The 23,998-nt window shown below is 45.2% G+C and overlaps 1 protein-coding gene across 2 annotated transcripts in view; it reads left to right on the top strand.

Annotated features, from left to right (window-relative positions):
- Positions 1-23,998, top strand: part of LIFR (LIF receptor subunit alpha) — a 611,573-nt gene that overhangs the window by 105,263 nt on the left and 482,312 nt on the right. The window contains exon 1 of one of the 2 annotated variants that reach the window (XM_086960554.1): positions 11,941-12,134. The exons of the other annotated variant lie outside the window; for it this stretch is intronic. The gene's annotated coding sequence lies outside the window, so the exon portion shown is untranslated. Of the gene's footprint in view, positions 1-11,940; positions 12,135-23,998 lie in introns of those variants that run through there. 2 annotated transcript variants of the gene reach the window in all.

Genomic DNA, 23,998 nt, shown 5'->3' with positions numbered 1-23,998 from the left:
TAGATGAAGTGAAAAGAACCACAAGTATTGATAAAAATACGTGTTTATTAAAGAATACTCTCTAGTATGTTCAAATATCTCCAACATGGAGATAAACACAATGCACACAATACTTCAGTTAGAAATACAGTAAATAGCACAATATACACAGTGGACGCCAGGGGGGGACCAAACCATATATGATTAAAGTGGTATAAGAACCACGACTCGGATCAAGACAGTCTCGAGAGGACGTAGAATTGCTGGGGACCAACAGAACCACCCAAGGTAAGTAGATAGGGTCCCCACGGAGACCGTGTGCAGTGTGGGAACATGACTGCGTGCTCCGTACAAGTCTGTGTGCAAGTCGCAGTTGGATTTTTAAAGATTAATAACCCTTCCCAGTGGACCCTGAGGAAACCCCTTGGAATACATAAGGTTGGAGAGCCACCCCACCCATGGATACCCTAGTACCCATGTTGCCTACACCAGGGACGCCGGGTGCATAGGGGTGAAATTGTGTCAGAAACAGCTTTCGAACCCAATGGAGAACTTCAGGAAAGTGGCACTGCTGGAAGAGGATAAAGTGTTTGTGGGAATCCAAACGTGGATTCTTGAAGAGGAGCACTTGAAAGCAGAGGGAACAGATTCTATGTCACTCTGGAGTGACCAGGAGACTTGGAAGACGAATACCCTCCGATGTCGGGTGCTTCATGGCGATGACCATGACTCTGTAGCTGTGAGTACCAGGCAACGCTGAGGAAGACCAGGACCCAGATATGAGCTGTCCCACAAAGGATGTCGAGTGCTGAGGGGGTCGGTGTCCAGCGGGAAGCCTTGGCAAATGCAGCGCACGCAGGAAGTCAAGAAGGTGCAAAGTTGGGACCAGCAAAGATTCAGGGGACTCAACACAGGTCCCAAGCAATCAGGAGAGCCCAAGGGAAACAAAGGTGACCCTCAAATGGACCCATAGTTCAGAGGCACTGGAGTCGCGAGAGGACCTCGAGCAGCTCACCAAAGGAGCAGGCCACTGTGCCCACGAGGCGGTGTGGCTAAAGATATTGGTGGAAAAAGTTGCCGGTAGTTAGGGCTACTTGTAGCCCAATGCACTTGTTGCAAAGTTGCCAACAAGCCTTTGCACTTGCAAAAGAACACTGTGCACAGGGTTTCGGTTATTGCAGCCCCCACGAGGGATACTGGCCTTAAACTCTGTGAAAGGACAGCTCAGGCCTTGAGGGACGAAGAAAACTACCACCTGTGTTGTTGAACCCTTCAGAGACCGCAGGAGCTCGGTATTAGCAGACTGGCCAGCAGTGTTGAGTTGCATGCAAATGCTGAGAAGTGACTCCTTCACTTCAAGGGAGATTCCTTCAAGTGTCTTTGATGCTCCACAGGCCTTGAAGGGTTTCTGTATAAAGCACGACACAGACGATGCAGCAGGCAAGCAGGGAAACTAAGTCGGGCTCTTGCGAAGTCCAGAGTGTCCAGACGGGTGATGTTGAAGTGGTATTGGAATCAAATCTTTTCCCACGACAAATCTAGGGACCTACACCCAGGTAAGCCTTTAAGTACCCTAGGGAAAGGGTTGGGACGATTCAGGGGACCCTCCCAGGAGAGGGTCTGGACAGGGGGTAAGGTTACTCCCACGTCCTTTGTCCAGTTTCGTACCAGAGCGGGAGCCAATGGCTCCCAGGGCTGGTTTGAACTGGCCTATGCACAGGGACACAAAATGTGCCCCTCATGCAGACTTTCTGGCACTGGCAAGCGCACCCACCCACCCAGTCCCAATACACTAAATCCTGTCTGGGAGGTGGTCACACATCCCCTTGATAGGATGCCTAGTGTTTGACCTTCCTCTGCTCAAGCTTGGCTCAGCAGCAGGAGGATAGAAATGTGACTCTGGTCGTCAGCAACCATTTTGTGCTGTCCGGGGCTGGAAGGTTGGCACCGGGAACACTAAGAGCCTACCGGAGGGCTCTTTCAGTGCTTGGAATCATACCTCCTAGACTGTTTACAGAGTGGGGGTATGATTCCAACATGTTTGATACCAAACATGATGGGATTCTTGGGAGCCGTTTTCGAGATGGTCATCTCGTAATTATGCGATGCCCTTCTATATAGTATATGGCGGCTTCACTGACAACCTGGTAGAATGGACTCGGTAGCCTGCAGGGGTGTCCTGCTCATGCAGGGGCACCCTCTCAGTTACAACCAAGCACCCTGCCTTCAGTATTGCAAAGACCTGCTATAGGGGTGACTTATAGGTTTTAAGTACAGTGACCCAGGATATAGTAAACCTATGTCTTTAGTAAGAGGTGTAAGCACCAACGCACGCAGGCTGCAATGGCAGGCATGTAGTTCCATTTTAATGGTCTCTCATGGGTGCATGATACATGTTTCAGCCCATGGGGGACCTCTGGGGTACCTATGCCCTAGGTACCTTAGTACCATATACTAGGGACTGATAATGGTACCCCAGTATCCAATGTGGGATGTACCCAAGTACTGAACACAACCATTTATGGAAAAAGCAGATGGACTGGGGTCCTGATTAGCAGGATCCCAGTCAGACTAGTCCAAAACAGCATCAAATCAAGAAAAAAGTTGGGGTAACCATAAGAAGCTGATCCTACTTTCCTACAATTACCCTTCCGCTCAAAGGCATCTGACCTAGATTGTATGTAGTCGATACCCTTCTGCTCAAAGGGAACTGACCTAGAATGTGAGAGAGTACTGCATTCACAAATTCGTACAATGGAATATATATACATTGTGATTCGTTTTCTCTAAAGACGTGCATCTTATGAGCTGTCCAAAATTGTGGCTTGCTAACTTACACCTTAGCTTTGTCCTCTACTTTCTCCAAAAGCTTTCTCTTGTTCTTCTGTTATCTTTGTGCGACTTATGCGTACTTTCAGGCAGACGTTTTAACTGACATTCCCGGCTGAGCATGTTTGTGCCAATAAGTTTGAACCTTGCAACCAGTGTCATAAGTATTAACTTATGTAATCAAGAATGTATAAATAACATGAGACTGTTTACAAAAGGCGGAGTCACTTGGCAACTAGTCGTTCTGTGACTCCCAATTCGAATTTACAAATAATTATCCACAATTGTACCTTGGACTTGTGTATGTTTCCTCTCTGTAGGAAATACATTTTTCTTTTAAAAATGTATGTATTCAGTACCCTTTTGCTTAAAAGTATCTGCCCTGGAATATATGTATTCAGTACCCTTCTGCTGAAAGGAATCGAACGTAGAATGTTTGTATTCAGTACCCTTCTGCTCAAAGGTATCTCACTTAGAATGTATGTATTCAGTACCCTTCAGCTCAAAGGTATCTCACTTACAATGTATGTATTCAGTACCCTTCTGCTCAAAGGTATCGGACGTGGAATGTTTGTATTCAGTACCCTTCTGCTCAAAGGTATCTGACTTGGAATGTATGTATTCAGTACCCTTCTGCTCAAAGGTATGTGGCCTAGAATGTATGTACTCAGTACCCTTCTGCTCAAAGGCATCTGGCCTAGACGGTATGTATTCCCTTTGATCTATGTAACTGTCCTTGCATGCTATCATAACCCTGCATAGCTTGACATTCTTGTACAGACTTATGCAGGGCACACTTCTAACCCCCAAGATGTGCTGTTTAAACAAACTTTATAAAATGTGCTTGCCCCTTTCTAATACATTGTGAGAGAAATGTAAAGATATTTCAGTGACTCTAAAAAGCAGTGTTCCTACCACAACGTGTGTAGTGTTCCTACCACAACGTGTACAAAAACACAACACTGTGTGGCCTCCCGGGAATCTGTCCAAGTATTGGAAACACAAAAAGTTGCTACCACTTTTTATGGAGTGCAGCATATGACACTGACACTTCTTAATGCCAAATCAAGCAGATGATGAACAGTGAGGGTCAGATGGCCCTTGTTGGCCTTCAGAATAGCTGGTAGCCTGACCCTTGCAGATTGGTTTGAGGAGGTTTGGCTGCCAATTGTTTAGAAAATGTGGGCACACGAACATTCCAAGTCAAAGGGCTCAGGTTTTGAGCTGGAGGATATGAGATGGAATTGTACATGAGAAAAGATTATCCTATGTAGTGAATGGAAGAAGTTCTAAAGATTAGAGAAATGACACCTATGGCTTCCACCGCCATGCATAGATTGTACGGAATGGAGATTGTTGAAGAATTGAAGTCACAAAAGGGTGTAAGGCCCTATTATGATTCTTTATAATTACATACTTCCAACAGCGACCAGGCCAGGGACGGCATTTTTTAGATGGACTCGTCGGCGGCATCAGGCTGGGTTTTTTTCCCAATAGCAGAATCACCATTTCACTTCTTGAATCGGAGAGTTAGAACGCCAGGTGTTAGGATGACGTTGTTGGTAAATGAAGAATTAGGGAATACTTTTGTGAATGGCAATCTTAAGGCCCAACGGCAAGCTGGTGAATTTACTCGAGTCATGGCTCAGTTGAGAAGCAACTGTAAAATAATTGGTAAAACCAATAAAGAGTCAATAGCTTTAGAACGTAGCGGGGGCAGTGTTCTCGATGGAGCAGCAGCTCCAGTCTACCAGTGGACACAGCACCGGCTCTTATTGAACTTTTCCGACTCCCAGGATGGATCTCCTGAGCCGCCTCTTTGATCCTATTGATGTACACTGCACTTGAAGCGTCAGATATCATGAGAGGGCAATGGTACAATACTGTAGAGATCTAATACGTAAAACCTCCTAGAACTGGTCTTAAACGCTGGCATTACCTGCAATGGAGGTCACACGTTGTGGTAAATAAAACTTGGGGGGTGGGGGGGCATGTTTTTCTACCCTAACCCTCATGGTTCTGTTGTGTAATGTTGATCTTACATTAAAAGGAAGGAAAATATAGATTCGTAGCAGCGCTGTTACTTTTACTCCCTAGGTTCTTTCATGATGACATTTTGAAATATGGTGTTTACAAGAGATGGCTCAAATTGCAGAAAGCTTTACATTTCTGCCAGGCAAGATTCCATCCCCACCCATTGGTCCAGGATGCCCAACCGCTGCCAGATGTGCAGTGAATTATGTGCATGTTATATCTGTGCAGATGGGCATTTATTCTGGGCTCAAGCCCATTCAGTAGAAAATAACCATATTTTTTTACAGAGTTTTCTAAAGTGCGAACTTGACCCGAATTCTAGTATCAGAGCGCTTTACATAGCACCAGTTGCATACATGAGGGCACATTCATTTTTGTTAGGCACAGGGAGATTAAGTGAATTGCCCAGAATCACAGGATGTTCAGCGTCATTGCCGAGACGCTAACCCGGTTCCCCAGATCCGAGGTCGACCACCCTAGCCACTGGGCCAACTCCTCTCCTCAATTGAGATTTAGAGTTTTTCCAGTGTAAGATGGCATAATCCTGTCTCTTAGCTACCCCTGTCAGCCCCTTTTCATGCTGGCATATCACTTCGTTGCTGGCATATGCAGCACCCAGGCATGTGATCATTCAGTTGAACACAGTTGAAGGAAAATAGATTTTGGATATAAACTTGCTGCTGTGTGTGAAATAACCAAAACACTGTTATGTTTACTCTTTCAAAATATGTTCGAGTGGAAATAAGGAACTTATAGCAACGTTTAGAAAAATATACCTATATTTACATTACTTCTTACAAAACTCATAATAAGAAAAAGTCAATGTGTTCTATTTATTATTCATGTAATTTTAGTGTCTGCAACCTTGGATATTTACTCCATTCTCATTTCTGTCCTAAATGAATTGATCCTTCTAGGTTTACACCCTTGGCCCTAATTTTAATTTATAGGTCTCACCTAGGCAGCGCACGCTCTGTCTCTACGAGACATGCTGTATCTAGGATATGGGCTTGAAATAACACCAATCTTTTTCATTGTTTGCTGTTGCTGTCCTTTAGAAATGCTGGCTTTTCAATGGTGAATGCACTTAGTAGTTCTTCCTTTTGATATATTGTATCCTCCCATGAGGACTGGCCTCTTACATGTGTTTTTACTGTTCAGGTTATTTACACTTAGAGAGAACTTTTTTTTTGTTGGCCTGCGTCTTTGCTCGTTAACTGTTCTCTTTACTTGTGCAATGAAACTTCTGTGATTTCATTTGCTTGCCGTGTGCCTCACCTCACCCCTCCCACAACACTTCCCTCACACCCCCAACCCCCCCTAATGAGGCCACTACTGTTTTGTCCTCTAAGTTAATTTATGCAGTCTACCCCCACCCCCTTGCATGACACAACACTGCTTGCCCACCCCCGGGATCGCTGCTTTGAATTCCTATGTTATTTTAAATTAGTCGCTTTTATTTATATAGTGCACCTATCTATGCTGCTGAACGTTGAGTAGACAGCAGACCGAACACGGATCCTCAGCTTCCCAATCAGAAGCTCTCCCTGCTGAACCATATCCTTTCCCGAGCCATGTTGCACGGTGCAGTACCATATGTGGCCAAAGAGATCCTAAGGGACACCTAGTGACAGCATATGGTACTGCATACTGCACGTTCACAACACTGCTTGTTCGTCTTGGTGGGCTCTTAATTTGCTTTTGGTCTTTTCGTTACATTTCCCAAGATGTGTGTTTTATACGTTTTATCGGGGAAAGGATGTGGCGTAATGGCCTGCGTTCTCGATCTTGGAGCACAGGGACTAGTTTTGAGTTGCGGCGCTGGCTCAACATCCTGTGATTCTGGGCAAATCACTTAATCTGCAATCCGTTTTTGCTTTCTTTTTGTTGAAATACCCCAAAGAAAAATGAAACCGAGGTGTGAAGCCATAGTAAACTAGGTAAATTCACTGCACCACAAATACTTACCCCATAATGCTTTGCAGGGCCTTTTATTTAAAAAATCATGTTGCCCATATCTTCGCCTCTGGTGGTCCTAGGATGATCGATCCATCACCAAACTGTTCAGCACACAATGCTCTTGCTTTTCAGATGGTGGGGGGGGGGGGGGGGGGGGGGGGGAGGTGAGGGACCCCGAAATCATCACCTCCCCAGCTCTTTTTTAGGCATTTAAATTCTTCCATGGCTGGAACTTTTGCTTTTCAGCTAGGAGGGTGATTTCCCTTAGGGCTCGTATCTATTCGTGAAAAGAACATTGTTGATGCAGTTCTTATTTTCCTTTAGGAAAGAATCTAAATCTTGCATCCAACAGATGTATGTCACGGTTCTGCTATCCGACATCTTGTGGATTTATGGTTAAAGTGTATTTTTCACCACAAAATATTCCTAGTCCGTGTATGAAACTCATGACATGATACTCAAGGCAGAAGAGCTGTTATGTATTTATTTATCTTCAGATATGTGCACCGTTATATCACACAACAGCTCACTTATTTCAGGTGTTGCTAAACATAGTGCTGTTTAAAATTCCAACTGTATTAATCAAAGTTATTTTTTGTAGCAATTTTTGTATAGCTTTTTACTCTGCTTTGTTTCTGTTTTAATCACGGTTCAAGAGTTATATTTGTAAACTTTCTATAGAGTATTTATGAATTTGCAAGTCACGAGTCATTAGGGGCGGCTCTAGGCTCATGGTGGCCCTGGGCAGGGAGCGTAGGTAGGGGCCCCGGAAGAGGGGGTCCGGGTGGGGCGGAGCCCCCCAGAGCTCAGGAAGGTGGAACAGAGCAGGAGGCCGCCAAATCCCTGCCAGGGGCTGCCACGCAAATATGTATCCATCCTCAGAGGAATATTATATTAAGGATACATATTGGCGTGGTGGCCCCTGGGGTTTGGAGGCCCTGGTGTACAGCTTGCACACGCCTAAGGCCGCCCTCGGAGTCATGTCACCGCTTCCTACAAGAAATTGGAATGATTTTATGCATACATTTTCTTTTTCAGCCAGCATATTACTCTTGCCTCCTCTCCCTTATAACCTATTTCCCTTTTTTTGGTTTGCCAGCGCCACAAGGTCATATGAATGGCAATAGGGTTATGCAAATATGCAATACTGCATACAAAAAAACAAAAGTAAAAAACATGGTCATTTTCAATGCCAAGAGATCCAAATTTCACAAATGCGACACCGACTGCATTGCAAATGCTTGTTAACTGAGACTGTTCAGTGGTATGTGACACTTGGTTACAGGGATGTCTTTGTTCTGATACCCTCTAATCCCATATTTCCACAATATGCAAAAAAAAATCCCAAAATAAAACTAATGAATGAGAGAGCTCCTAAAGAATGAATAATTGATCCAAGCCACCTGTTCCTTTCAATGCTATCCGAACAGCCTGCAACACCCGGCTCCAGAAGAATAGCTCATGATCCCATCGAGCCTTCCATCTGTTCATATGGAGAGGTACTGTGACGTAGACCCATAAAACCTAGTACCCTGATTGTTATTTTATTAAACATGCCGGAAAGTTAAATGGCGACTGGTGAATTGTATCTAAAATCTACCAGTCACCAATTATAATGTGTGTGTTGTAGCACCTACTTCTGAGAGCAGGTTCGCAATGGCAATGCTTGTCGGGTATTATAGGAAATCTAAGACTTTACCCATTGATCTGACAAAACACTGGAGAGCTGCACGCCTCCTGGGTGAATTGATATGTGTAGGTGCTCTGTAGTTTACTTTAACGGTGTGCACTTAAAAAAGAACAGAGCAGAAGGGCGCAGCTCAGTTATGTGCTAAATGGCTGTATGTGTGCTTTTCAGTAATAACACAAAACAGAACAATGTACAAACACGGCATGTGCATGCAATGCAATTGGTTGTCAATGTGCTCACAACTGCAAAACCTACCAAGGTATAGTGCACTCCAGCTTACAACAGCAAACCTTAACACAGAACTCTGAACATTTACTCAGTATAGGCCAAATATGTAAGGAACTGTTTAGGCTTTTAATACTGTGAGGTACTCATCACAGAGGTACCTTTGCTGGGCATTGGGAACAATATCAAATAAAGAACTGCATAAGCAATTTGACCCACCAAAAAATCAACAACGTATTTAAACTGACCTCGCACCCCTACAAAACCAAACCAGACTCTGGTCTGCGATGGAAGAGTCTGAAAACACCTGCCTGTGTTCTGAACAATTGCTAAATAACTAGAAGAAAAGCATGCGAAAGGGAGCATAAACATGAGTGAATTCTAATGTGGGACATCCTTTTTAATTAAATATTTCACATTCATCATTTAGCATGGAGTGCAGATTATGATTCAGTGCCATATAAAATAACAAATTTAGATTAGTGGTATTGGCTGCAAACCTGGATCACAGCTGTTAATGGTTTCTCTATTGCACTTTAGGTGATTGAACCCTATTGAAAGGAATGAAATGGAACTAGGTTTAAATACTGACAATCCAATTACCCATGGCTGTCAAGACCCTCATGCAAAGTTTTTTTTTTTTAACCTGGACGAGAAAAGATTTACAGGAATGTAATTGGCGTGTCTAGAAGCCCAGGGAGTTTGGGAATTAAGCGGCTTACTTCCCGCAAGTGCAGATCCATATTTCCTGTGAAGCTGCAATTGTGCAGGGGTTCCTGTGTCAAACATGATTGCTTTGAGTTCTAGTCCATGACCTTTGATCTGCCCTTCTTTCCTTAGAGTAGTGTAACTGCGAGGGCGGTAAATGGAATTTATCTACAACAATATTCTCTTGGTGTACAGCAGAAGTATGCCTTTGAGAGTGTCCTGATGCTGTGATCGTATTTGGAAGTGTAGGCGACAGACAGACTAGAGAGGCAAAAGTTGTGCATATTAAATGCCACTGTAAACCATACATATTCCTTCTATGGTGTATAGAGGTTTTACAGTCATTGTCTTCAAAACAAAGGTAATATCATAGACCGACTAATTCCACTCACTGTCAACAACCAGAGAGGTATGATACGAGGGTCACCGTTCAGTTATTCTCTGCTACAAGAGATTTGGGATTGGGAATGGTGGGCTTCTGACCCCCTTTGCCAAACAACCATACTTTTGACAGTGTTAGAAGACAGTGGGCGAAGATGACGGACTGTTCTAGTATCTGCGTAGTTGGTCAAACCACATAACCCACTTTTGTGTGCCAACACATATTGGTGCATATTGGGGGAGGTCACCTGAATGGGGAAAGAGGTCTGGTCTAAAATTAGGACAACACTGCCACCTGAGAAGTATCACGCCAATCCCGGTCTGGCCACATAAATAATAGTAAAAGTAAATTGCAAGGCACGATGGGAGGTTTATTAGTGTGATCAGGATTCAAGGTGAACCCTAGAATCTGAGTTGGAATCCTTTCTTGGATACTTGCTTAACAAGTCTCTTCTGGAAGGCAGCTGCTTTGCCTCTGCTCTCAAAAGGTGTTGGAGAGAATCCCAGAACCTGGTGCCCAGCAAGATGTTTTTTCTTCTTCAACAGATTGTGTGCTGGCATTTTGGGATTTTGATAAGGTACTTGAGGTAGTGCCAGGGACGTGGAAGCCATGTCCTGAAAATTGATGGGCTTCTTTCGACGCATTCTTGTGCAGAATCTGTGTACTGCGAGGACCGTAGATGAAGAATACTTACTTCATCAGGACTTGTGTTTGATAGATGTAACAGATTTATAACAGATGCATCAGTACTGTTGTGTGGAGTGCGCCCACTTGTTTTTAAATAATTGTGAATAATTGTCGGTTTTAATTTGTTTGGTATTGTGGCAGGGTGGTAGAGGCGTATTGCTTTTTATGTTCATGGGATGTATTCTGAATTGCAGCAATGTATGAAATTTGTTACATGCTCCATGTTGACATGTCATAAATGAGGGGGTGTATACACGAGATTAAAGCTTTGTGTAACTTATCACTTTTATGGTACTTATTGTGAGGAAAAAGGTTTATAGTGAACACGGGAAGACCTTGGTTGAGTGTTGTGATTGATTGAACATCACTGGGTGTGTGATACAGATTCTCCAAGGGGAGTCTTTTAATCTTTCGGTTTTGATAGTGACACTCGAGCCATCCAACGGAAATCAATGCAGACCGTAAGCAGACTGCACGATTTTGGTAAACCCACAAAAGCACTTTCGCACTTATACACTTAAGGCCCCATTACAATGGCTGGCGAACAAAGTCTGCCCACCAGGTCCAACCCCTAGAGGTGCGGCGGTCCCGCTATACCCTTTGGGATGCGACCTCCACCCTGGTGGTCGCATCCCCCATATTTTACATTGCAGCGGGCGGTGCTGTAAGCAGCACCCGCCGCAATGCAAAAGATGCAAGTGACAGGCACCGCGCGGTGCCTGCCGCCTTGTGTATGCCAATGTAGGGGGTGCCATAGGTACCCCCCAAGTGCACCCCCCACCCACACACCGCGGGTGCCCGTAATGGGCCCCGTGCAGCCAAAGGCTGCATGCCTTTCCATGGCAGTATCACCTCCATAGAAAGGGCAAAGTCAGCACATATCATAATAGGGCTAGGGCGGGAGCTGTCTGCTAGGCACAGCCACCATATTATGGCCTAGGCGCACGGCAGGAAATCATAACGATTGCCTGCCTGCGGTAAAGCCGCTGTACCCCCCCCCCCCCCCCCACCGGGGGTAAATGGAGTGCGGGCGGGGAAAGATGTCGGTCGGGCGGTGGCGATCCGCCAGACAATGTTGTCTAGTAGGTGAGATATAAATATACAGAGTAGCTTTAATTTTCACTTTGTATTTTCTTTCAGATTGTAAGAGAGAAAACGCACGCACATAGCGATAGCGTCAGAGCAACTGAATGGCAAAGAGACTACCAACGAGATAGCACGGACTCATACAAAACAACTTTTTAGAAACCTGTTAGAGGGAACAGTGTTAACCTAATCACAGCCGAGAGGAAAGGCGTTCACGGCCAAGCAAGTTTGCTTTTTTCCTGTCCCGGTTTCCTTTCCTGGAATGCATCTCCCTTAAGTGATGGAAAAGGAAGTAAGGCTGATGCTAAAAAGCCCCGCTATTGTTAGTTGAACTTGAAGGCCGTGTTAATTGGTGGTGATGGATCACCGTGTTGTGTGCAATAGCCGTTCGGAAGCAGTGAGGAGGACACTACGGTAAAACCTCGAGGCGCATACCGTTTCACGAGAAAGGGGTGTTTGCTGTCAGTCGGACTAAAAGCAGCTCTTTGCCTGAGATTTGACTGCGCGAGGGCTGTGAATGCCACATTTGTCACTTCTCAAGAGGAACATTGGCAGGTATTATTTTTGTTATCTCTGCTTCTTAATATTTCATTTTTTTTTTTTTTTTTTTGAAGACGTTTATTATTGTGAAAAAAAAAGTGCAGTACATATAGCAAGCCTACAACCCTGCGGGCCGGCTGCGAGAAGTCTGTGTATTGTAGGGACATAGGGTTACAGGGGAAGGCATTATGCATCGTCTTGTTCGTTGTCTGGCGTGCCTTGTCACTGGTGGATTATGTATACTCTTCGCATTTCGCACACGATCATTACTATAATTGACGTCTCATTTTACATTTTTCTATAATTCAACCATTAACTCTTCAACATGAAACAGGGCTGGTCACATCGGTATGTCCCAGTGTGTCTGTGATGCCAGTGCCGCGCCACGTACCATCGGTGCGCACGGCATCAATGTCCCATCATCTTGTTAGGCATGCGCTGGTGGCGCATCAGTGAAATGTGGGATCTATGGCTCGCTTATGTGGTTAGCTCTGCTTCTTAATATTTCATGGCAGGCATTTCACAAAGACCTTCTGCACATGAAATTAATTTAGAACTATTAGCTTGGCTTGTATTTGGAAGCACGCTTTTGCTCATTGGTGCGTTTATGAACTGAATATCAAATGTTTGTTGCTCGGTTAAAGGACACGCATTTTATCGACTTAGGAAGGATGAAAGGCTAGGCGGAGCCTTTGGGATTCGAAGCTGTGCCTATCGGGTCAGCACAGATTCCTGAGTAGATTCATTAGTCCAAGAGGCAGCTGACACAAGAAGAAAAAGTTACATCTATTAATGGGCATTTACCTGATGCTTGTAAATGTGCAAACTAACGGTTTGGTATGTATTATAGTTGCCAAGCAAAATAACTAACAGTACATTCTTACGGTATGTTTTATAGTTACCAAAATCAATTTAAAGAACTAACAGTTCTTTAAAATGATTTTTGTAACTATAAAACATACCGTAAGAATGTAGTAACAGTATAAATTACGGGGCACTAATACAACATTAAATTGAGTTTCTAAAGTAGTAAATAAAGAGGATGTCTGCGAATGGATGCCTTGTCGAATTGCAGGTGATCCATTCGGAGGATTACTAACTTGGCAGGAACGCGTGTTTACTGTAATGATAATTACATGTAGTAGCTGAATGTTACTGATATTTGATAAGTTTTCCAGTTAGAGCTTCGAAGACATATAAGTGTCCTGCGCCAAGAAGTCCCTCTGATCACATTAGGTACAAAGAACACATTTGCACCTCATTCGGCGAACTCGCACGCATTTACAGCTATGTGGAAAGTATTCACATTTCACAAGAAAATAAACTGAGCCCAAACCCGCTTTCTTGGAAGGATAATGCATTAAGAGGGGACGGGCGGGCTGCAGCAGCGAAGCCTCGGCACACGGATGCACTTAGCCCGGTGTCACTTTACTAGAGACGTCCAATCTGGCACGCGGCACCCACCCTCGAGCAGCGGGAAACTAACATGGCGCCCACAGAGGACGCGTTGTTTGTGTGAGCCACGTTTGTTCACATCCTGTTGGACTGGTACCAGCCCTGCCTCGCTCGCAGCGTGCACCTCAGCCAGCCGAGGGCCTGGTAGTCTTAATCATTTACGACCCATGTCCTCAGGATGTCGTGATACAGCTGTTGTCTTCCACCAGCAAGCACGCAGTGTGCTCTGTGTCCGCGTGTGTTTGTCACGAAGAACAGCCCTCCATATCCTCCTACATGTATCCCCCCCCCCTTCTCTCTCTACTCGTGTGCGGGCAGTCCCCAGGGTAAGTGTTGCATAAATAAACTTTTTCATTTTGTTTTCTCTGTATGTAAGATATTATTCCTTCCAGTCGGAGGTATCCTTTCCGTTCATCCCCAGTAATCATGGGGGTGTACGAGAAAGCCCCCACCAATTTATCCAACCCATTTTAGGAGCGAATGTCAGTGAGCAAACAAGGTTGAAAAGGCCGCGGGGAAGGCCTGTGAACACCTCCCGTGTTGCAAATGGTCGTCCCAGCCCCAGAAGCCTCTCCTCTGCCCTTCCGTGGGCAGCAGCTTTTCCCACCCGACCTTAAAATGAAGACTGCAGGAACCCTGCCCCTCTTGTGGATTTTTCGCATTTCTATAGTGTAGAATGTAAAGCCTAATGATTAGTTATTCTTAATAACTCGAAGTGTGTAAACAGCGACCACCGCGTGCGTCGTTCACCTGTGTCAAGGTGTGGCTACTCTAATTATGTCTCATCAGGACCCCCCACACACACTGCTCTCAGTAGCACAGCGTTTGAGCTGCTTCTGTTATAATATTGCATCTTCTCTGCAACAGCCCACAACGGCATGGGCTTAGCATTAGTTATGGTGTGATTTTCTAGACATCACTATAAATTCTTTAAACATTTTTAAACTTCATATTTTTTTCTGTGCTCAGACGGTCTTGGTTTTGGACATAGGCCTGCTCATGCAGGGCCAGGTAATGTTGGACCCGAGTCCATAGCAGCTGTGTTCTTCAGTCTGCAGTTTTGCAACACACACATGCTGAACATTTCCAAGGGCTGAGTTGGTTGGGGATCCAGCCAGCCCTGCACTTTCAAATTTGAAGCATCTGTGCAGGTGCTGGCGTTGGCTGGATCTGCGAGGAGGCTGGTGCTCAGCCCTTTCCGCCACCGTGTCTTCATCCTCATGAGTATTCGGAAGCCGGACTGACTAATAGACTAGGAGTATTTCCTGGGTACCGTCCAGAACCTTAGCAGATGCAACAGCTGAACTGATGGTGGGATGTGAGTTGGCAGTCAGTGGTATCCAGGGGGGAGTGTCTGCTGTGTGAGTGGAGCATGCCAGAGTGGCCTCACGAGGAGGTAAATGTGTGCTTCCAGAGTCCAGAGTATCTCACCAGGAGACTGTTGGAGGGATGACTAGTAGGAGGATTGGCCCGTATTAAAACATCTGGTGGGGCTCATAGAACTTACTGAAGATTGTACCGGAACTTGTATCTGGTTAAACACAAGAATTGAGATGGGCCTGCCCGTATGACAGTGAATACAGCACAGTTCTCAACATTTTCTGCACCGCGTTGAGATATTACTTTAGGTCCATGTCTTCAGAAGTTAAGTAGCCGTACCTGTAACGTATTGGAGGACACTTTGAACAGCACACAAGACACCACGTCCAACTTTCTATACTATGCACTTTCACCAGTGCAAAGATAATACATCTCCTCTTTCACAAGTTGTGTGCTGCTATTAGGGTGTGCCACACTGATATTCCAGGCCTATTTTACCCAGTGTGCATGTTGGAGAGTAGGCGCATGTCTCATGCGCTTAGTAGGGTGAGCTCTTTGCACACAGATATTTGACCACTTGTGCAGCTGCATAGATTTGCATGCTCATATATATATTGTAAACTGACTCCAGCCTAGCGCTGCACTTTATTTAACTGAACTCCCAGTCAAAAGGTTTCTCGGCACAAGAGTTGCAGTGTTTTTCAGACACATGTTGTACCCCAGCAGCCAGATTCAACAGCTGTGTGCAAGCTTCATTCCTTTAATACCCCTTCTTCTTGATGCTCATGAGTGAATTATTTGTTGTCTCTTACCTTGCTTTTCTAACCCCCTGTGTCTTATTTCTTGTGAACAATAGAACACATTTCTTAACTTTCATTGCGAAACACCCGAGGCATCCTTGACGATCTTCCAATCCCTACTAATAGCCGAGCAGAAGGAAATAAACCAAAGGGTCATACTCACAGAGCACATTTACCTTCTGATGATTTTGATAGCAGTCATGAAATAGGGTGCTTTATAGCACATCTTCTGTGTACCCTAATTCAGGGTATAGGGAAGACCCAGGCTCCTCTCTCCCTGCAGTCTTGAAGGGATGTGCAGATGCTGTTCGTCCTCACAATGAGCTGGATTGCAATTAAATATATTATATTGCTGTACCACAAATTTGTCTTGTAAAATGTATTTGTAAATTCTTGATATTTCCCCAAAGGGGTTGATGATTCGCAGCCCTTATGTCAGCAGACTATGCACCACATCGCCCTGCTCCCAAACTAAAGGATAATATCTCAATAGTAATTGTTATCCCATTTTTTATGTTTGCAATTGTGCGAAATTAATGGGTATGGGACATCCTTGGGAGGCTTTGTAAATACGCTTTGTTTAAGTATGGTAGTGCACCCGATGTGCGTAGCGGAAGCACTTCTAGTTGCTGGAACCCGAAGTATGGAAGGTGCGCTGCCTTCAGGCCTGGTGAGTGTGAGGTGCTGTGTGCCAGGTGTAGTGGTCTTTAGAATCGTCTGAGTGGTGCAAGGCTATGGACAAAAGATAGACTCCCACTATTTCCCAATTTAAAGTTGATTGGGGTAGGTACTGGTGGCGGCGGGTTTCCAGTCAATGTGTGACATTCCCCGTACTGGATGAGTGAATTCCCCTGGAAATGAACGTTGAGAGGACTTAGGAGTTTGTCTGAGCAGAAGCTCATGCTGCTTTATGAAGGTGCCATGGTTCGTGGTCTGTATCTGGACTTCAACACAGGAATGGGGTTCAAGGTACTGGAGCCTATATCCAGAGTTTAATTAAAATATTTTTTCGTTTTTAGAATAAGCAGCAATATTCTCTTTTCAATTTTTAAGTGTTGAAGAGCTGTTTTTTTTATACAACGATTTATAATTCTTTACAGTAATTTCCATGTGCTTAAACGTCTGCAACAAATAACATAGTAATGGGAGGAATGATTGTAATAATCTTAGCCACTGACAGTCGTTCAGGTGGCACCAAGTCCATTGTTTTTTGACCACTTTGCTGCTCTAGGCCGAAACCAGCCATATGCTAATTAATCTTGGTCCTGCTCCAATAGGAACAGTCTGTGCAGAATTTCCAGGCCTGGTCCGACCTAATTTGTTCTCATCAGTGAAGTATAACTTGAGTCCTGTGGCACAGTGGGCATGGGGCCCACGTCTGGGCATACATTTTGTACTTAGGGCATGCACTGAAACAAACAACAAGGTGATGGGAACAATGGTTGCATTCATCTCAGCCCCTGGTGATTGCTTGGGCCATATTCAATCCATCATTTTCACCCCCTACGACCAAAATTATCCATGTGCAAATAAGTGTTGATCATGTGCCAATAGGAGCATTGCAGCCCGAACTGCTGGACTACTCAAGACGAATATAATCCACCCTAAAGAAATTACAAGGCTATCTGAGCGGAAAAACCTACTGGTAATCCAATCTGAAAGCAGACTGTAATCTTCTTAACACCGCTGAAGTCCGTGCTCTAAAGCTGTTCAGTAGATTCTCCAACACTGGGACATTATTTTGAAATGAAACCAGAGTTTACTGGAATCTCAGAACCTTAACAAGGCATGATAATAATGTATTTGAAATGGGCTGAACTGATTTGGGGATCAAGAGGGCAAAATATGGATCTGAATACGGGACTCCTATTGTCCGTGTCAATATAACTTCCTTTCACTTTAGGGTCCTATCAACGATTCTAAAGATGGAAAGTTGTGGCTGGCCCGGGTTCCTATGCCTTGTTGATTTCTTTAATGCATGATTGTATTCATTGGTTATTTTATAAAGCGCACCACTACCAGAATGAGGTTTCCCCACGCTAATACATCCGGTAGGTCTGTATCCACTGTTCCTTCAGAACTGCTATGTCTTCAGTTGTCTTCAGAAGACTGTCCATGAAGGACATTTTATCAACGATTCTGGGAGAGAGTTTCACAGCTTAGCGTCCAGAAGGCAAATGACCAGCCCCCCCATCAATGCACGTTTGACTAAAGGAACTGCACACAGAGAGTTTGTCCGAACGGAGCTTCCGGGAAGGTTGGTAGCCTTTAACTATTTTTTGCAGGTATTGTGGTCCTTCCCCTGCTCTAGCCTTTTGCACCTAGCACAAAGTTTTAAATTCGATTCTTTTCTCCATCTCAAGCCAGTAGAGTTCTTGTAAGAGTATAGACGCTGAGGAATTTTTCGGGAGTCTATGCAACAACCTTGCTGCTGCATTCTAGACTTCCTACAACCGTCTGATAGCTGTTCTATGTGCGCCTAGATAAAGCACATTGCTTTAGTCCAGTCTCAATATTAATGCCTGTACTACGGTCCTTTGCACTGAAAATAGGAGCTGCCACATGATTTTTCGCAGCCATTTCAGGCTGGGGAAGCATGTAGCTGCCACTTTCGTTGCCTGGGGTTTCATATACCGCTTATAATACAGTACAAATCCCTGGATCTTCTCCTGGGGCACTGGCGATGGATGCAGGGCCCAAGCTTTCCGGCCAGTGCTAGGGACTCTAAAGGGATGGATTCTTCCCCAAAACCAGTACCTCGGTTTTATCTCATTTTAGCTTGGGAGAATGAATACTCATCCACGCTTCCACTGCGCCCAAACAGGAGTTCAAGATCTCTGAGTCGTGCCTCTGCACCGATGACAGTGAAAAGATGCTTTGTGTGTCATCCATGTATGAAAGTAAAGGAAGCCCACAGCTTTCCATGAAGTCCGCCAAGGGCGCACACAGATTCCTCCGGACTTGGGGACAATCCTTGAGGAACTCCTGATGTCATGGCGTGCTGCTCGGATGAGACCATTGCTGAAAAAACCTGCAAAGATCGGTCCCCTAGAAAAGATGTCATCCAGGGAAGGGCCGTATCCTGAAGACCCAGCTCGCTCATCCGCTCTAGAAGGGTCTCACGTGACACAGTATTGAAAGCGGCACTGAAATCAAGTAGATTTAGTGCAGCCGTCTTGCCCCATCCAGGAGTCGTCGGAGATGTTCTGTGCCTCCTAGCAGGGCGGACTCTGTACTGTGTCCCTTCCTAAACCCTGATTGAGAGAAATGCAGACACACTTGACATTCCATAAAACTGGAGTGTTGTCATTTTACATGTTTCCCCATTATCTTAGCCATGGTGGGAAGCAAAGAAAATGGTCTATAATTGGCCCAGTTATTGGGATCTAGCTTAGGTTTCTTCAGGAGTTATCGGACTATGCCATGTTTCTATGCCTGAGGAATCTGCCCTTAAACTAGGGATAGATTGAGGAGATTCACCAGAGGTCTAGTATACTCATCTCAGTTGATGAAATTGGATCTCTACATGAGCCAAATCTAATTGACGTCAGTAATAACAAAACCCCTTCCAGGTCCATTGTGTCCCATGCTCTTAATTTGTTACCGCCTCCTGTAGGACCTAGACCCATTAGGTCCTTTACAACTGGCTTCCCTGCTATAATGTTTAAAGGAGGGCTCTCCTTCCCTCCTGCGATTAGCGCCAGTTATTCACCTTTTTCAGTGAAGAACCTTGCCAATTCCTCGCACTGCGGTTGCAGCAATACTGGCCCTTATAGTATTCTGTTACGATTCTTTCACCACTCTAAACAGAGTTTTTGCACAGTTATAAGCTGCCGGGATTTGATCCATATAATACTCCGCATGTTGCTCTACATAACTAGTGACCGTTTTTTAAGGCTGTTTTGTATTAAATCTTGTTGCCCTATTCATATCATTTCCTCCATAAATGGTCTATATACTGAGCACGATAAATAGAAACAAGAAGTGATAACTTTACTGAAGGGAGAATAAAAGGAGTGCAGATAACGACAGCCACGTCACTGTTTCAGCTGAGGTGGAGGTTCCCTTCAAGAGCCTTGAAGGTGCTAATAATCTTCAGTAAGATGACACTTGTTTCATCAGGTCTAAAGATTTTTGTCCTGCAGTACTTTTTCTTTTTTTTTAATAAACTGAATTTGATTGTTTATTAAATCAGTCAACAATCCACAAACCTTTCAGCAGACCCAAATACAGAATGACTCCACTGATTTTACACTAGCACCCCCCCCCATAAGAGCATATACATGAGAAGAGTCCACGATACTCCATCCACATCCACTCCCCCATGGCATGTTTAGTAGCGCATCCCCATGCCATATAAACAGCCTTCTCTTGCTTGCACACCAATCCACCGCCTGCTTTCACGGAGCTATCGGAGGAGGAGAGGCCAACCTCCACCATTTGGGGATATCGTTCTTTGCCAATGTCACCCCAGTCCTCACCAAAGTCCAATCCCCAATGGTAGCACACCCTCTCAAGTACCCTCAATAGAACGGCCACCTGGGAGTTGTCAATAGGTCTGTCAAGCACCCTGGACAGGACGTCAAGTATCCTACCCCAGTATTTCGCAATCGCTGGATATTCCCTTATCATAGGGTTTATTGGTATAGGTGTCGCCGCACAGAGCTAGCATGCCGGCAAATCCAGTATGCTGGCGTGCCAAAGCCATTTTTGCGTCTTATAAGTCATGCGTAGGTCGGTGAGCAGGATGAGCGGCGAAGAGACAACTTGCACCCTAGGTGCCATACGAGCATCCCTCCAATCCAAGTAATCCAGGGGCCCCACCCACTGCTCCATCTGGCCTTGAGGGGCGTAAATACGTCTGGGAAATGAACTATGAGGGTTTCGAAGTCCTTAAAATCCCCTTCTCCTTAGTGGGTCCCATAAGGATCTGCGACTCCAGTGTGCTGCAGTCAGGAACACTCCCTAAGGAACCGTGCTGTTGCTCCATGGCATTGCACAAGTGCAGGTATTTAAAAAAAACTATGACCTGTGGAGTCCAAACTTTTCCTTGTGATGAAAGATCCTAGCATGCACGGTGCTGCTGGTTTAGCAAACCAGGTCTGCACCTGAAGAAAAAGCACGATCATGGAAAAGGACCTGAGGCACATTTTGTACTAGAATCATCTATTCTTTCGCCACAGAGTTTATGCTTCATATAATGTATCATCTTTAGCTATTGAAAGACGTGCTTTCAAGTGCCTATGGTAGGAACACAGAATAAACCTAAAAGAGAGCTCCAGAAGACAGGTGCTAACGCAGTGCTAGTATTCACAGAATAAAGAACAAGACAACAATGTTAATAATAATTTTCTGTAGATCCCTTTTTGTGTCGATGTGTGCTAAGATATTTAAATAATAATGCCACAGAACTTTGCCTTTTATAATATACTATTGTTTAAAAAAAAATGTCTTTATGTTATTATTCAGTCATCTTGCACTCATTTGGTTTTTCATTTACGCATAATTCTAGTCCCTCTGGTTAGTAGAAGTCTGGTGCCCCTACTGTGGACTAAAATGAATGTATTTCCCATTAGGATGTTTTACTCTTCACAACATTAACGTTATTTGCCTGCATTATTGGTACGCTTGTGGCATGTATACAGCCACTCGTGCTTTTTATGGAGCTGCTTATTAGAGTATGTCTTTTCCTGTTTATTTTACTTAAGTAAGCAAGTACATACTTTCGAATTGGTAAGTCATCAAATGTTGCTATTCTTAAAGGAAACTGACTGTGATGTACTGATGAACCAGAAAATGAAGAAATACATACTGAATATTGTGTCTTAGTCAAATTTCATAGAGGCACTTGCATTTAGTACCTTCTTGGTATCAAGTGCCCAGGCCGAGCTACCCACTTACCTGGATTGGTCCTCCGACCAGTCAATTCCCTTTCTGGCCGAGTTCCAATCTACTACTGCTGACCTCCTCACTCTCTCTCTGTGCTCTCCCCCCCTCACTCATGCTTCATCACTCTTTATAATTTTGTTGCCCTTGTTTGCCTTTCACTTGCGCCTCTTTGCTTCATTGCTCTTTCCCAGGCTTTGCATCTTTTTGCCTTCAGTCATGCCTCTTTTCTCCCCTCTGCTTTGCCACCTTTTGCAATCTTTTCTGTACCCCTTCCTTCACCCCTTCTGCTGCGACCAGCAGCCTTCACCCACTCCTCCCTCCCACCGGTCATTATCTGTTCTCCTGCGTGTCTTCCCACCTTCACAAGCCCTTGACCACCACACACCTCCCAGGACATACTTAATGGTGCCCGCACAGCAACCGTGCCATATGAGCGCCAAACGGCAAGTCCGTCTGCATCTGAACACGCCCAGGACCACTATCCCTTGTCCCTTGACACCCCCCCTCCGAACCCCCCACCCTCCTCAGAGCTACACCTCGGTCACAGTTCAAGACCAGTTGATTGCAGCGAACATTGCTGCTGTGCTGCCCCACTTACCACGGTAGGACATTTCACCTGCAGCACCTGCCATTTCATCTGCTGCTCCAATGCCACTCCTATACCCCCAAATCCCCTTCAGACCACTCCTTGCACCACACCTGCAACACAACATCGGATCATGTACTCCCTCCTTAAAAAGTCCTCTCTTGGCAAACACTCCACCGAGGTCTGGGACCTCAACTCACTTGCACCGGACATTTTTTTTCTCATGGAGACCAGGCTCAAGCTATCATTAGGCCCAACATTGCAACGGCCGTACTGGAGGGATACGAGATCACCCACAGCGACCCACATCAGCAAACCAGGAGGATGTCTCGCCATCATCACAAAGCTCCAGATAGTGCAGTGCTGCCCAGCAAGGATGCTTATGGGGATCCCGAATCCGCACTCGGCAAGGCCCGTCCTGAAGTCTTTCCACTGGCTTCCTATTCAGGAGAGAGTCTACTTCTAGGCTTTGTGCATTACTCACAAGTCGCTGGGAGGAAACTGTCCACCAATTAATCATTCCCTGGTTCATCCCTATCGGGCGAACAGGCAACTGCACTCAGACGCGCTCCACCTGGCTGCTGTCCCCAGGATCAAGAGAGCCAAAAGTGGTGGCTGGCTCTTTTCTTATAATGCTCCTAAATTATGGAACGCCCTCCCTCTGTACTTGCGGAAGGAACATAACCATCTGGCCTTCCCTAAACAGTTAAAGATGTGGCTTTTTCCCTAAGCGTTCTCTTCTGCCTCAGTGATCTGCTTCAGCGCTGGGATGCCTCCGGGTAGCTACGCGCTTTAGAAGTGCTGTTTCGTTTATTCATTCATCCACAAAGACTAAATTCAATACACTACTGTCACGGTTGACACCACCCTGTCCATGGAACACATGAACTTCAAAGTCCAGACTGACGAAAGAACAATCATCAAAGGAACCCTTGTGTACCTACCCTCCAACTGACACTATGAACCATTATCACAAAACTCATCGCAGAATTCATCGCCCCCTTCGTCATCGACTCCAAAGGGTACATGCTCCTCAACAACCACAATTTACACCTATACAACCTCATAGACCTCAACTCCATTGACTTCATCGACTGTCTTGAGAACTTCAGACATGCCCAACTCATCCAGTACCCAACACACGCCAAAGGTCACACGTTCGACCCGTCCTCACCTCCAGCAACAGACTCGCATACAGCCACACCACTCAGCTCACCTGGACGCCACTTTGCTGTACTCTTCAGAATCACAACCTCACAGGACCCCCACCCAGGAATGCCCAGCGAACCAGTCTGTAACTTGAGCAAAGTCACAGGAAAAGTCTGAGTCAATGCACTCTCATCCAACCAGCTGGAACCCACGAGTAGCCTGGACCTCAGCGTCAAAAACTTCAAAACTTAGATCACGAACTGAGTGAACACCTATACATCGGTCAAACACACCAGACACAGAAGAACCAAATTGCAAGCCCACTGGTATACTGAAGACCTCAGGGACTCCAAATGTCACTGCAAATAGCCAGAAATGAGCTAGAGAACCAGAAAAAACTCCACACAACTGCACTCAACCATTACCACTACTAACTGTGGGAAACAAGGAAAAGAGCCCTCACAGAAAAGAATTGAAGCCAGCCCCAACCACGACGGGAAATGCCAAGGAATTCTTCGATATCCCCCCCCCTTTCCCCCCCCCCCCAGGTGCAGCAAACAACATCACCCCTTCACAAGAACTCTGCGACAGCCTAGCTGACTTCTTCAACAATAACACCCCACCACCACCAGCATGACAGTCACCCAGCTAGCCAACTGGAGCCATCTCTCCTACCAGGA

Source organism: Lissotriton vulgaris, chromosome 3_1 (genome assembly GCF_964263255.1).
Source record: "Lissotriton vulgaris chromosome 3_1, aLisVul1.2, whole genome shotgun sequence".
Lineage (NCBI taxonomy): Eukaryota > Metazoa > Chordata > Amphibia > Caudata > Salamandridae > Lissotriton > Lissotriton vulgaris.
Note: the sequence above shows the minus strand (reverse complement) of the source record. Positions and strands in the feature narration are given on the sequence as shown.